The sequence below is a fragment of the Ahaetulla prasina genome, chromosome 6 (genome assembly GCF_028640845.1).
Source record: "Ahaetulla prasina isolate Xishuangbanna chromosome 6, ASM2864084v1, whole genome shotgun sequence".
In the NCBI taxonomy this organism is placed as follows: Eukaryota; Metazoa; Chordata; class Lepidosauria; order Squamata; family Colubridae; genus Ahaetulla; species Ahaetulla prasina.
Genome location: NC_080544.1, coordinates 13,901,315 through 13,914,794, shown reverse-complemented (window position 1 = coordinate 13,914,794; position 13,480 = coordinate 13,901,315).

Sequence of the window (13,480 nt, the reverse complement as noted above, 5' to 3'; positions counted from 1 at the left end):
AACTTGCGCAGGAGAGGTGTTACATGGGAGCCTCAAGTTACTCCCTCTATTACCCGCGCAGCCGCATTCTGGACCAGTTGAAGCCTCCGGGTGCTCTTCAAGAGGAGCCCCATGTAGAGAGCGTTACAGTAGTCCAGGCGGGAAGTGACATGGGCGTGAGTGACCGTGCATAGGGAAACCCGGTCTAGAAAGGGACGCAACTGGCATATCAGGCAAACCTGATAAAAAGCTCCCCTGGCGACGGCCATCATATGCTCTTCTAAGGAGAGCCATACATCCATGAGGACGCCTAAATTGCGAACCCTCTCCACTTTGCCCTGGTTGGTGGCACAATCTGTCCTTACCTGGATTAGGGCCTGCAGGATGATTGCAGGTGCTCGTGGGCCCTCCTAGGCGTAGTAGGGCACCCCTCAAGAGCCTCCGTGAACCCAGATACGTGCTCCTTGGTGCAAATTAAATGCTTTTTCCTCTCACCTCTCACATTTCAATGTTTGTTTGGTTTTTTGTGAGAAAGGAACAAGTGAACAGCCTCAGTGAATTCAGCCACATGGTCCTCTGGTATAAATCATCCACTTCTTCTGCTCACCTCTAGCAGCTCCGATTTAGGCCTATTTTCCTGAAGGGAGAAAGAAACATGAAGGACAACATGAAGCACAATTTGGCTCTGGAAGGAGAATGGCAGGATTCACGCCTCTAGGAGGTGTTCACAGAGCACCATCTGCTCGTGTTCAGAATCGGCCCATTATGAACATGTATTTATATTTTAAGAATACTCTTTAAAATGGCCATTGCTGTTGAAGCAGGTCATGGGGTGGAGTTGGGGAGTCTGCAGAAGTTGGAGCTGTTGGGCTGGTTGGGAAAAAGTGGGGAGCACTCCAGATCCTGAGGGTGTGTTGGAGATCCAGTGCTCCAAAGAGCTCTCTAGGAGTGAAACTATGGATCCAACTGAGATGCTGTTTTTTGATGGAGAAAGATCCGCTTCTCACTCCCTCTCAAAGGCTGAAATGTTTGTGCCATCTAAGGAGCCACACGTTTCTTTTTGGTAGCATTGAACCACCCAGGCCTCTGGGTTCAAGTCTCTCTTGATGCTGGCAGGGGGGGCATCTCTGGAAAAGAAGTTGAAGATTCAAACTCTGGTCTCAGATGTTTATTGAAGGACTCTTTCGGTCCTTAACTGTAAATCGCCAGGCTGGCTGGGGAAAATGGGATCTGCAGTTAGTACTGTCCCATTATCAGCTCCAGAAAGTAGATTCTGCTATAAGCCAGCCTCTTGAATTACAACACATCCTTATCAATATAGTGACCGGGCTGCGGGTTAGGTAGTTTGTTAAATCTTGGCTCTTTTATCCGTGACTTCTTTTACCAACCCCAATGTTCTCACAGCACCAAAGGAATAATACCCAACCTTAAGGGTTAGCAGGATAGGGTGAACCAAGCCAGTGAATTCTAAATCTGTGTTGATCCAAACTCAGGGACTAACCGGCTATAAAACTAGAAACAAACACCAAAAGATGGGGTTTGAGAACAAAGTTGATTGCCAATGGCCCCTACCAAGACGCAGGTTCAGCTACATATTCAATTCCGCAGGACTGGATCAGTGGATCCAATCAAGATGCTGCTTTGTGATGTGAGAGAATCCTTTTCTTGCCCCCCTCTCAAATGTTTGGGGCTATCTAAGGAGCTTCCAGTTTTCAATTTGAGTCACCCATAACAGGTCCGGCTGATGAGAGAGTGGAGAAGTCCATATTGCCAGTTGAGGCCTCCTGCTGAACACTTTCCTGGTGGCTGAATGTATTCCAGGTTGTGAAAGATCCAGGTTTGGATCTCGGCCTGAAAAACATGGATGGAGAGCAAGACCAGCCCCGTTATTGGTCTTGGTCGCTCTGCGCTCCTTGCCATCTTGTCCCAAGATACCTGTTCTGTTCCCCCCCCCCCTCCAACCACATCCAAGAAGACACGAGAACTGACTATATCTGCCAGCAATTTATTCCTATGACAGATATCAGTTCTGGCAACGAACCTGCAATTGCCCGCCAAGTTCTCTTATCTCCTCAGAAGCCAGCGTAGCTGCAGTTCATTGCTGGACCAACCAAGAGTTCAGAAATAAACAGAAATCCAGAAGCCTTCTTAGTCTCGAAATATTGCAGCCAAAGTTTCCAAGAGTCAGTTTTTGTCCATCACAAGAAGCTATAGAGCAGCTCCTCCTGCTTTTATACCCTGTGGGGTGTGGCTCCGTGACTCAGCACTATCTAGGCCTGCCCCACCCTTCTTTGGTTGTTCCTGGCTCTCCTTTCTGTGATGCCTGGGATTTAACCAGGACTTATTTCAAGCAGCTGGGTCTTGAGGCATTGCCTGGGAGGGGAAGGTGCGGGAGAAAGAGGCCTAGTCATCTCCTCCACCTGGCCTGCCATTGGGACCTGGAGTGGAGCCAGAGAGGAAGGTCCTGCAGAGGGAAGCCCTGTCGGCTCTTTCCCCTCACTCCCTGAGTCACTCTCTGCCAGGAGGCCAGGCTTGGGAGCCGAAGACACAACACTATCCCTCACTGTAGGGACCTTCCCCCGGGGCTGATGGTCGGATTGTGGGTGGGTTGGGTTCTGTTCATGGAAAGCCCGCACCAGATCAGGGGCATGCACGTCAGAGGCATTTACCCAGGAGAACTTGGTCCCATACCCCTCCCATACGATCAAGTACTGGAAGCGCCCTTTCAGCCAGTGGGAGTCTCGGACACTGTGTATTTCATATTCCGCCGACCTGTCCTCAGAGACAGTGGTTGGAGGGACAGGTGCTGCCGGGCGCCAAAGAGGACACAGTGGGGCCTCAGGGTCTAGAAGGGACTGGTGAAAGATAGGATGGATCCGCATGGATCAGGGCAGGGTCAGTCAATAGGCCACCGTATTGATGACCGCCTCGATGGGGAATGGGCCAATAAACCTGTAGTCCAACTTCTTCATTAGGCAATCGGACTGGAGATGTTCGTGGAGAGCCACACCTGGTCTCCGACCGACAGTGGGGGTGTCGCCCATTGGGAGCGGTCAGCGAACCATTTGTAATCCTCCTTTGCCTGATTCAGCTGTTGACGCACCAGCTGCTGGACCGCATGCAACTCCGACAGGAAGCTCTGCATCTCGGGAACAGGGGAGTCTGGAGGAGCCAGAGGGAAGAACCGCGGATTGTACCCCACGTTGGCAAAGAAAAGGGTCATCTAGGTGGAGCTGTACTGGGAATTGTTAAAGGCGAATTTCGGCAGGGAAAGATAATCGGCCCAGTTGTCCTGCTGCTGGTTGACAAAACAGCAGAGATACTGCTCCAGGATGCCGATGATCTGTTCCGTACCTCCGTTGGTCCCTGGATGGTGCACCGACAACAGGCCCACCTGCACCTCCAATGCGGCCCTCAGGCTCTTCCAGAAGTGAGCCGTGAACTGCACTCCGCGGCCTGAAACCACTCTGTCTGGCAGACCATGGAAACGGAAGACATGCTGCAGTAAGAGAAGGGCCATCTTGGTGGCTGTGGGCAGCCCACGGCATGGGATGAAGTGTGCCATCTTGATGAGCATGTCCTCAACCACCAGCACCGTGGTGGACCCAGAAGACGGCAGCAGGTCCGTCAGAAAGTCCATGGAGATCATCCCCAAGGGTCTGTCAGGTGTCGGCAGGGGCTGGAGGAGACCAGGAGGGGCCCCCGTGGTGGTCTTGGCTTGCCGGCATGGCACGCAGGATGTCACGTATGCATGGACGTCGTGCCGTACTCGGGGCCACCAGAAAGTCCACATCACCAGATGGAGGGTTTTAAAGAACCCAAAATGTCCTGCTGCGCGGTTGTCATGGCACTGAGTCATGACGAGGGCTCGGAGTGGTCCCGTGGGCATGTACAATCGCCCCCAGAACTTGAGTAAGTCCTCCTCCAAAGTCCAAGGAGACGTGGGGGCCACTTCTGCTCTCCGCTGCTGGGACCAGGCGTCTTGGCACTGCGCCTCTCACATCTGGGCCTGCTGCGGCCAAGGCTTCTGCTGGCAGCACCATCCGTAGAGGAAGGGGGTCCTTGGAACAAAGGTACTCCGGTTTGCGGGACAGGGCATCCGCCCTCTGATTGTGACCACTGGGGATGTAGGTCACATAAAAGTTGAACTGAGTGAAAAACAACGACCAGTGGATCTGCGGCTGGTTCAACATCTGAGCCACGGTGAGGTGCTCGAGGTTCTGATGGTCTGTCCGGACCTCCACCTGATATCGGGCCCCCTCAAGATGATGCCGCCAAGCCTCAAACGTGGCTTAGATAGCCAGCAACTCTTTTTCCCAGATGGTGTAATTGCACTCGGAAGGATTGAGTTTCCGGGAATAGTAAGCACCAGGGAAAAGAGTGCCGCCATCCGCCGGGACCTGTAGCAGCACTGCACCAATAGCACCGTTGAACGCGTCCATCTCCACCATGAAAGGCCAGTGCGGGTCAGGGTGCCTCAAGATGGGTTCCGTGACGAAGGCCTTCTTGAGGGCTGCGAAGGCCTCTTGCTGTGGGGGGCCCCACTGGAACGGGACCTTCTTCCTGAGGAGCTGGGTAAGTGGAGCTGTCAGTGTGGCAAAGCCGGGGAAGAAGGTCTGGCAGTAATTGGAGAAACCCAGCAGGCGCTGAATGTCTTTCGCCCGACGAGGGGGTTCCCAGCTGCACAAGGCCTCTACTTTGCGCAGGTCCATGGTGATACCTTCGGGAGAGATGATATGTCCAAGGAAATCTATGGAAGTCCGGAAGAAGAAACATTTCTCCAGCTTCGCATAGAGTTTATTTATTTATTTATTTATTTAATCAAATTTTTATACCGCCCTATCTCCCGAAGGACTCAGGGCAGTTTACAGCCCGATAAAATACAAATATCATACAAGGTAAAACATTAATTAAAAAACTTATTTAAATAGGCCAAAATTTAAAATTACAATTAAAATGATAAAACCCCATTACCTAAAAATTAATAACTAACCCCAGTTAAATTTAAGTAAAACTTTTAATCCAGTCCCGCTTGGATAAATAAATACGTTTTCAGCTCATGGCGAAAAGTCCAAAGATCAGGCACTTGGCGTAAACCAGGGGGAAATTCGTTCCAAAGCGTAGGAGCTCCAACAGAGAAGGCCCTACCCCTGGGGGCTGCCAGCCAACATTGAGAAGACCCTCTCTGTGTGAGCGTATGGGTCGGTGGGAGGCATGAGGTAACAGCAGGCGGTCCTGTAAGTACCCGGGCCCTAAGCCATGGAGCGCTTTAAAGGTGATAACCAGAATCTTAAAGCGCACCCGAAAGACCACAGGAAGCCAGTGCAGACTGCGTAGTAGTGGTCTTACCTGGGAGCAACGAGTGGCTCCCGTTACTACTCGCGCAGCTGCATTCTGCGCTTGATGATGCTCCCGCAGGTGTTGCAGAACCAGACGGATGTGTTGAAGGTGGATTTCCCTGGATTGGGAGTAAATCAGAATGTAGTTTAGGTAGACTACAACAAACCAGTCTAACGTGTCCCGGAACACGTCATTCATGAAGGGCTGGAAGACGGCGGGAGCATTGGTCAACCCGAATGGCATGACGGTGTATTCAAAGTGACCGTACTGGGTGCCGAACATCGTCTTCCATTCATCCCCCTCTCGCATCCACACCAAATTATAGGCCCCCCAGAGATTGAGCTTGGTGAAAATCGAGGCCTCCTGAAATCTCTCCATCAGCTCCAGGATGAGCGGCAGGTGGTAGCGATTCCGCACCGTGATGGCATTGAGCCAGTGGTAATCGCAGCACAAACGTAAGTCCCCCGTCTTCTTCTTCACGAAGAGGACCGGGGCCGAGAGATGGGACGACAACGGCTGGTTGAACCCACAGGCCAGGATTTTATCCAAAAAGTCCCTGAGGGCGGCCAACTCGGGCTCCGACATGGAGTACAGGCGTCCCCCAGGCAACAGTGCATTGGGCTGAAGATCCACGGGGCAATCGTAGGGCTGATGCGGGGGTAATCAGTCCGCCTCCTTCTCACTGAACACGTCGGCGAAGTCCGTCAGCTCAGGAGGCATAGAGACGACAGGGATGGAGTCGTCCTGGCCGGCAAAGGTGTGGCGGATGTGGTTGACGCACTGAAGACTCGGGAACGAGATGGCGTTCCGTGACCAGGCCACCTGAGGGTCGAGAGTCCGAAGCCAGGCCATACCAAGGACCACTGGGAAACGGAGGTCCGCTGTCACATAAAACTGGATCGCCTCCTCATGTGCCCCAATGGCTAGGCGCAAAGGCTGAGTGGTAAATTTAATGGGGCCTGCCACCAGTTCCCTCCCATTGATCGTCTTGACATTCATCGGAGGGACATCAAAATGGTCCACAAAGGCCCGGTCCAAAAAGTTAGTTGTGGCCCCTGAGTCCACCAGTGCATGCGCCTGAATCCCCTCTGACCGATTAACCAACCACACCCGGGTGTCCAAAATCAGAGGCCGAGGGAGCCCAGAGTCCACAGCTGCTAGATCTGGGGGCTTGGCACGTGCCCGACCTAGGGTTTCCCACTTCGCTTCCTGAGGCAAGAAGCGGTGAAATGGCCGGGCTCCCCGCGGTACAGGCACAACCACCCTTGACGCCTCCGACTCCACTCCTGGACTGTCAGGCGAGGTCTGGCCACTCCTAACTCCATGGGCTCCTTTGCAGCAGCCACAAAGTGCCGGGTGACCCGGGACGCTGTTGGCACCAAACGCGGGAGCGCAGTCATCGTTGGTGGATCCTGGAGGGGGGGCTACAGGACAGGCATCGTTGAGGACGGGAGTCGAGACGCAGACAGAGTGGCAGTAGATTGTCGAGGGTCTGCGGTGCCTCCACCCGGGCCAGCTCATCCTGGAATTGCTCCGAGAGGCCCCTCTGGAGTGTATCCGCCAGCGCCACGTCATTCCAGTCAGAGTCTTGGCGTAACAGCCAAAATTCGGCAATGTACATCTGTAGGGGGCGCTTCCCTTGCCGGACGACCCATAAGTTCCTGGTTGCCATTAGGGTCCGAACGGGGTCCTCGTACATGAGGCACAGTTGCCGCCAAAAACCCTGGTAGTCTGCCATCAAGGGGCTGTCCTGAAGCACTAGGGGCATGGCCCATCGGGCAGCCGAGCCGGAAAGAAGGTTAATAAAAATGCCACCTTGGCTTGGTTGTCTGAGAAATCCTCCGGCCACATAGCCATGAATAGCTGGCATTGTGCCATAAAGGCCTTGAACATCTCAGGCTGCCCAAAAAACTTATCAGGCACTCTCTGCCAGGAAGCCAGGCTCGGGAGCCGAAGAAACAACAATACCTCTTGCCCCAGTTGGTGGGATGCGCAATACATGTAATTCCTTCTTACATGTATTTGGGCCTCCGGGATGCTGATCTGGCATGCCACATGCTTGTGGATTCTTTAGCAGCTACTGAAGTGCCTCGAAGGCCTCGGGGAAGTGAGCCACATGCCCCTTGTTATAAATCATTCACTTTTCTACCTCACCCTCTCAGCTCTGACTTTGGCCATTTTCCTGAAGGAAGAATAAACAAGAGATCATTGTGAGGCGAGCAATCTCCCCAAAGGCATAATCAGATGCTCCACCATGTATTCATGGTTCTCTGAGCCCCCAGCTCCTTCTGGTCCTCTGTCACCCCTTTGCCCTGGTTGGTGGCACAATCTCTCCATACCTGGATTCGGGCCTGCAGGCGAGAACAGAACTGCAGGTGGTCGTGGGCCCTCCTAGCCATGGTAGGGGCACCCCTCAAGAGCCTCCGTGAACTTAGATACACGCTCCTTGGTGTAAATTAAATGCTTTTTCCTCTCACCTCTCACAACTCAGATCCTTTTTCCATTTTCTGGTAGCGAGAAAGAAACAAGTGGATAGCCTCGGTGTATTCGGCCACATTGTCCCCTGGTATAAATCGTCCACTTCTTCTGCTCGCCTCTAGCAGCTCCGACTTTGGCCCATTTTCCTGCAGGGTTCTGAAGGGTTTGGCCTCTGGGTTCAACTCTCCCTCTTACTTTTTTTTATATATAAATTTTTATTATTTTATTATGACACAATATGACAAACACATGACATACAACATATAAATATATCCCCTTTTAAACCAAAGTTTCTTAGTGGTCTTCTTTCCATTTTATACTTTCCACCCCCATATCTCTCATATTGTTTGACTTTCTTCATTGTCCCTTTTTCTTTGGTTACATTGTATTTTCTAACACTAATAGCTTTACTTTTATACATTTCTATATATTTGTTATATACATATTTTACATTTTTAAATTCTCCCCTTGTTCTTTATTTCTAGTCTCAAGCCATTCATACCCTTTCTTCCAAATTATGTAATAATCTGTCTCTTCTTTTTCTTCAATTTCTTTTGTTAATTTGTCCATCTCGGCACATTCTAAAAACTTTTCTATCACTTCTTCATCTGTTGGTGTCCTTTCCTGTTTCCAATTTTGTGCATATGTGCAGCTGTTATGAAATGTAAAATCAGATATTTTATTTCTTTGATGTATGTTCTCATGAATATTCCTAATAAAAATGTTTCCGGCTTTCTTTCAATTGGTCAGTCTATTATTTTTTCTAGCAATTTCTTTATATTTGCCCAGTATTTTTTTTTTGCTGCCGGGCACATTCACCATAGATGGTAATATGTTCCATTTCTTTTCTTACACTCCCAAGAAGCTCCAACGTGGAGTTGGTCAAAAATACTTTGGTCATGCCAAAAACATGGGTAGGTTGGGTGATTTTGTTTCTCCAGGTTTCATAGAAGAATTAATGGGTTTAGCTTGGACGACAATAACTCGGGCTTAGACTGCGAAGTGTCACATTTTTCTTCCAGAGGAGGAGCCTCTGCATAAGGGGAAAAGTCATTTCCGTGACTGGATGTTGCTTCAGATTCTGTTTTATTTGGGAACATCTTTGCAAGTCTTGTCGGTGGAAGATGCCATCTATAAAACATCTTCAGCTGATTTTCTTTGTATGCCACAGATAATGTTACTTTTGAGTTTACTTGCCACATTGTTTCCCTTCTCTCCAAATCTATTGTATAATTAAAGTTCTGTGCCCATTTAATCATTGTGTCTTTCACGATCCCCTCTTCCATTTTGTATCACGATAAAAATTTATATATCTTACTAATTAGCTTCTCATCTGTCCCTAATATAATTTTGTCTAGTTGATGTTGTTCTCTTTGTATTTCATAAGTTTTTGTATCTTCTTTATATCTAGATTGCATTTGTATGCATGTCCACCAGTCTACATCTCAGTTTAGATCCAATTCCAAATCTTGTTTTGATTTCAGTTTTCCTTGTTCTATTAGATCTCTGTATCTTATTATTTTATTTAATTCTGCTAAATTTGGGTATTTTAATGCTTCTCTTGGTTTTGGTATTTTTGCATAGTGCTGTTTTTTAATTTTCAACCAAATTTGTAGTAACACATTTCTTAATACATGTCTTTTGAAATAACTATGTGTTTTATATTTTCCATCCCAAAGGAATGCCTGCCATCCCACTAGTAAATCATGCCCTTCTATTGCTAAAATTCTTTTATCCCTTAGTTCTATCCATTCTTTTAGCCAAGTTATGGCAACAGCTTGATAATATAATTCCCATCCTGGGAGTGCTACTCCTCCTCTGTCCTTTGTGTCCTGTAAGAGTTTAAGTTTAATTCTTGGTCACTTTCCCTGCCACAAAAAGTTGGCTGTTATTTTGTTTAGTGTTTCAAATAACTTTTTTTTCCAATTTTATTGATATGTTCTGAAATAGGAATAACAATTTTGGCAAAATATTCATTTTAATGGTGGGGATCCTTCCCAACGATGATATCTGTTAATTTCTCCACTTATCCAAATCTTTCTTAATCTGTACTACTATTTTGTCATAATTATCCTCTTTAATTGAGGGGCCTCTTGAGAACATTGAGGAGATTTTTCAAATTTAAGTTTCTAGATTTCTTCTTAGCCTCATGAGATAGTTTCGGTTTCTTCCATTTTTTCTTCATTCTCTGTTTCCCTCTGTCCCAGGGGTCCTATCTCCGCCACTCGTATTCTTCTCGTTCCATTGTTTCACTCTCAGGGATCCTCCTTCATTTGCACTAATCTCCTTTCCCGTCTGTCTCGTACAGCTCTCCGATCCAATTCTTTTTATTTATTTATTTTTTTTAAAAAAAATTGTATACCGCCGTTCTCCCGAAGGACTCAGGGCGGTGCACAGCCAGAATAAAATACAAAAACAACACATACAATACTAAGAACAACCCTTAAAAAACTAATTCAATTGACCACATTTAAAATACAATATCTCTCTATAAAATTTACAAAAATTTAAAACCCATAAAATCAATTTAAAATTTTAAAAATTCAAGCTAGTCCAGCAAGGCGGAATAAATAAGTTTTAAGTTTGCGGCGAAAGGTCCTGAGGTCAGGTAATTGTTGAAGTCCAGGGGGAAGTTCGTTCCACAGGGTAGGAGCCCCCACAAAGAAGGCCCTCCCCCTGGGGGCCGCCAGTCGACATTGCTTGGCTGACGGCACCCTAAGGAGTCCCTCTCTGTGAGAACGCACCGGTCGCTGGGAGATAGAAGATGGCAGTAGACGGTCCCGTAGGTATCCCAGTCCTAAGCCATGGAGCGCTTTAAAGGTAGTAACCAATACCTTGAAGCGCACCCGGAAGACAACAGGCAGCCAGTGCAGTCTGCGCAGGATAGGTGTTACATGGGAGATCCGAACTACTCCCTCAATAACCCACGCAGCTGCATTCTGGACTAACTGGAGTCTCCGGGTGCTCTTCAAGGGGAGCCCCATGTAGAGAGCATTGCAATAATTATTTATTTATTTATTTAAAGAAATAAATCCAAGCGAGAGGTAATGAGAGCATGAGTGACCGTGCATAGGGCATCCCGGTCAAGGAAGGGACGCAACTGGCGGGTCAGGCAAACCTGATAAAAAGCTCTCCTGAAGATGGTCATCAAATGGTCTTCAAAGGACAACCGCCCATCCAGGAGCACGCCCAAGTTGTGCATCCTTTCCATCGGGGCCAATGACTCGCCCCCAACAGACAACCACAACTGCAGCTGACTGTACCGGGGTGCCGGCATCCACAGCCACTCCGTCTTGGAGGGATTAAGCTTGAGCCTGTTCCTCCCCATCCAGACCTGTACGGCTTCCAAACACCGGGACAGTACTTCGATAGCTTCGTTGGGGTGGTCTGGGGTGGAAAAGTACAGCTGCATGTCATCAGTGTACAGTTGGTACCTCACCCCAAAATCACTGATGACCTCGGCCAGCGGCTTCATATAGATGTTGAACAGGAGAGGCGAGAGAATCGATCCCTGCGGCACCCCACACATGAGGCGCCTCGGAGTCGATCTCTGCCCCCCTGTCAACACCGTCTGCGTCCGGTCAGAGAGGTAGGAGGAGAACCACCGATAAACGGTTCCTCCCACTCCCAAACCCTCCAACCGGCGCAGCAGGATACCATGGTCGATGGTATTGAAAGCCGCTGAGAGGTCTAATAGGACCAGGGCAGAGGAATAACCCTTATCCCTGGCCCTCCAGACATCATCCACCAATGCGACCAAAGCTGTCTCCGTACTGTATCCGGGCCGAAAGCCGGACTGGAACGGGTCTAGATAGACAGTTTCATCCAGGTACTGGGGTAGTTGACATGCCACCACACTCTCTACAACCTTCGCCGTAAAGCGAAGATTGGAGACTGGACGGTAATTTCCTAAAACAGCTGGGTCCAGGGAAGGCTTCTTGAGGAGAGGTCTCACCACCACCTCTTTCAAGGCAGCGGGAAAGACCCCCTCCCACAAAGAAGCATTTGTAATCCCCCGGAGCCAGCCTCGTGTCACCTCCTGTGTGGCCAGCACCAACCAGGAGGGGCACGGGTCCAGTAAACATGTGGTGGCATTCAACCTTCCCAGCAACCTGTCCATGTCCTCGGGAGTCACAGGGTGAAAACTATCCCAAACAGTCTCAACAAGACGGGTGTCAAAACTCTCACCTGGATCTACCCAATTTTGATCCAATCCGTCCCGAAGCTGAACGATTTTATCGTATAGATAACCGTTAAACTCCTCGGCATGCCCTTGTAATGGGTCCTCCCGCCCCTCCTGTTGAAGGAGAGAGCCGGTCACCCAAAACAGGGCGGCCGGGCGGTTATCTGCCGATGCAATGAGAGAGGAAATGTAGGAACGTTTCGCATCCCTCAATGCCACTAAGTAGGTCCTGCTAGGGTCGCTTTCCCTGCCATAAAAAGTTGGCTGTTATTTTGTTTAGTGTTTCAAATAACTTTTTTTCCAATTTTATTGGTATGTTCTGAAATTGGAATAACAATTTTGGCAAAATATTCATTTTAATGGTGGCGATCCTTCACAATAATGATATCTGTAAATTTCTTCACTTATCCAAATCTTTCTTAATCTGTATTACTATTTTGTCATAATTATCCCCTTTAATTGAGGAGCCTTTTGAGAAGATTGAGGAGATTTTTCAAATTTAAGTTTCTAGATTTCTTCTTAGCCTTAAACTCTGAAAGAAAATTCATACCTCTAGGCGGTGTTCACAGAGCACCATCTGCTCGTGTTCAGAATCGGCCCATTATGAACGTGTATTCAATTTTAAGAATACTCTTTAAAATGGCCATTGCTGTTGAAGCAGGTCATGGGGTGGAGTTGGGGAGTCTACAGGAGTTTGGGCTGTTGCGCTGGTTGGGAAAAAGTGGGGAGCACTCCAGATCCTGAGGGTGTGTTGGAGATCCAATGCTCCAAAGAGCTCTGCAGGAGTGAAACCATGGATCCAACCGAGAGGCTGTTTTGTGATGGGGAAGGATCCGCTTCTCACTCTCTCTTAAAGGATGGAACATTTCTTTATATTGCCCATTTTTTTTTGCCACCAGGCACATCCACCATAGATGGTAATATGTTCCATTTGTTTTCTTACACTTCCAAGAAACTCCAATGTGGAGTTCGTCAAAAATACTTTGGTCATGCCACAAAACATGGGTAGGTGGCTGGCATACTCATGGGCCTCATAGCCGCGGTACAGGTGTGCCTCGAAGGCCTCGGGGAAGTGAGCCACATGCCCCTTGGTATAAATCATCTGCTTTTCCACCTCTCCCTCTCAGCTCCAACTTTGGCCATTTTCCTGAGGGGAGAATAAATGAGAGCTCATCGTGAGGCGAGCAATCTCCCCAAAGGCATAATCAGATGCTCCACCATGTATTTTTGGTTCTCTGAGCCCCTAACTCCTTCTGGTCCTCTGCCACCACTTTATTTTATTTATTTATTTATTATTTATTTATTTATTTAATTAATTTATATACCGCCCTTCTCCCGAAGGACTCAGGGTGGTTTTATAGCCAAATAAAAACAGATTTCACAAAAATTTAAAGAACATATTTAAAAGCTAATTCGATTAGGCCGAAAAAGACTAACACTATAATAAAACCCATATTAAAACTACATTAAGCCAGTCTCGCGCGATGAAACAAAAAGATC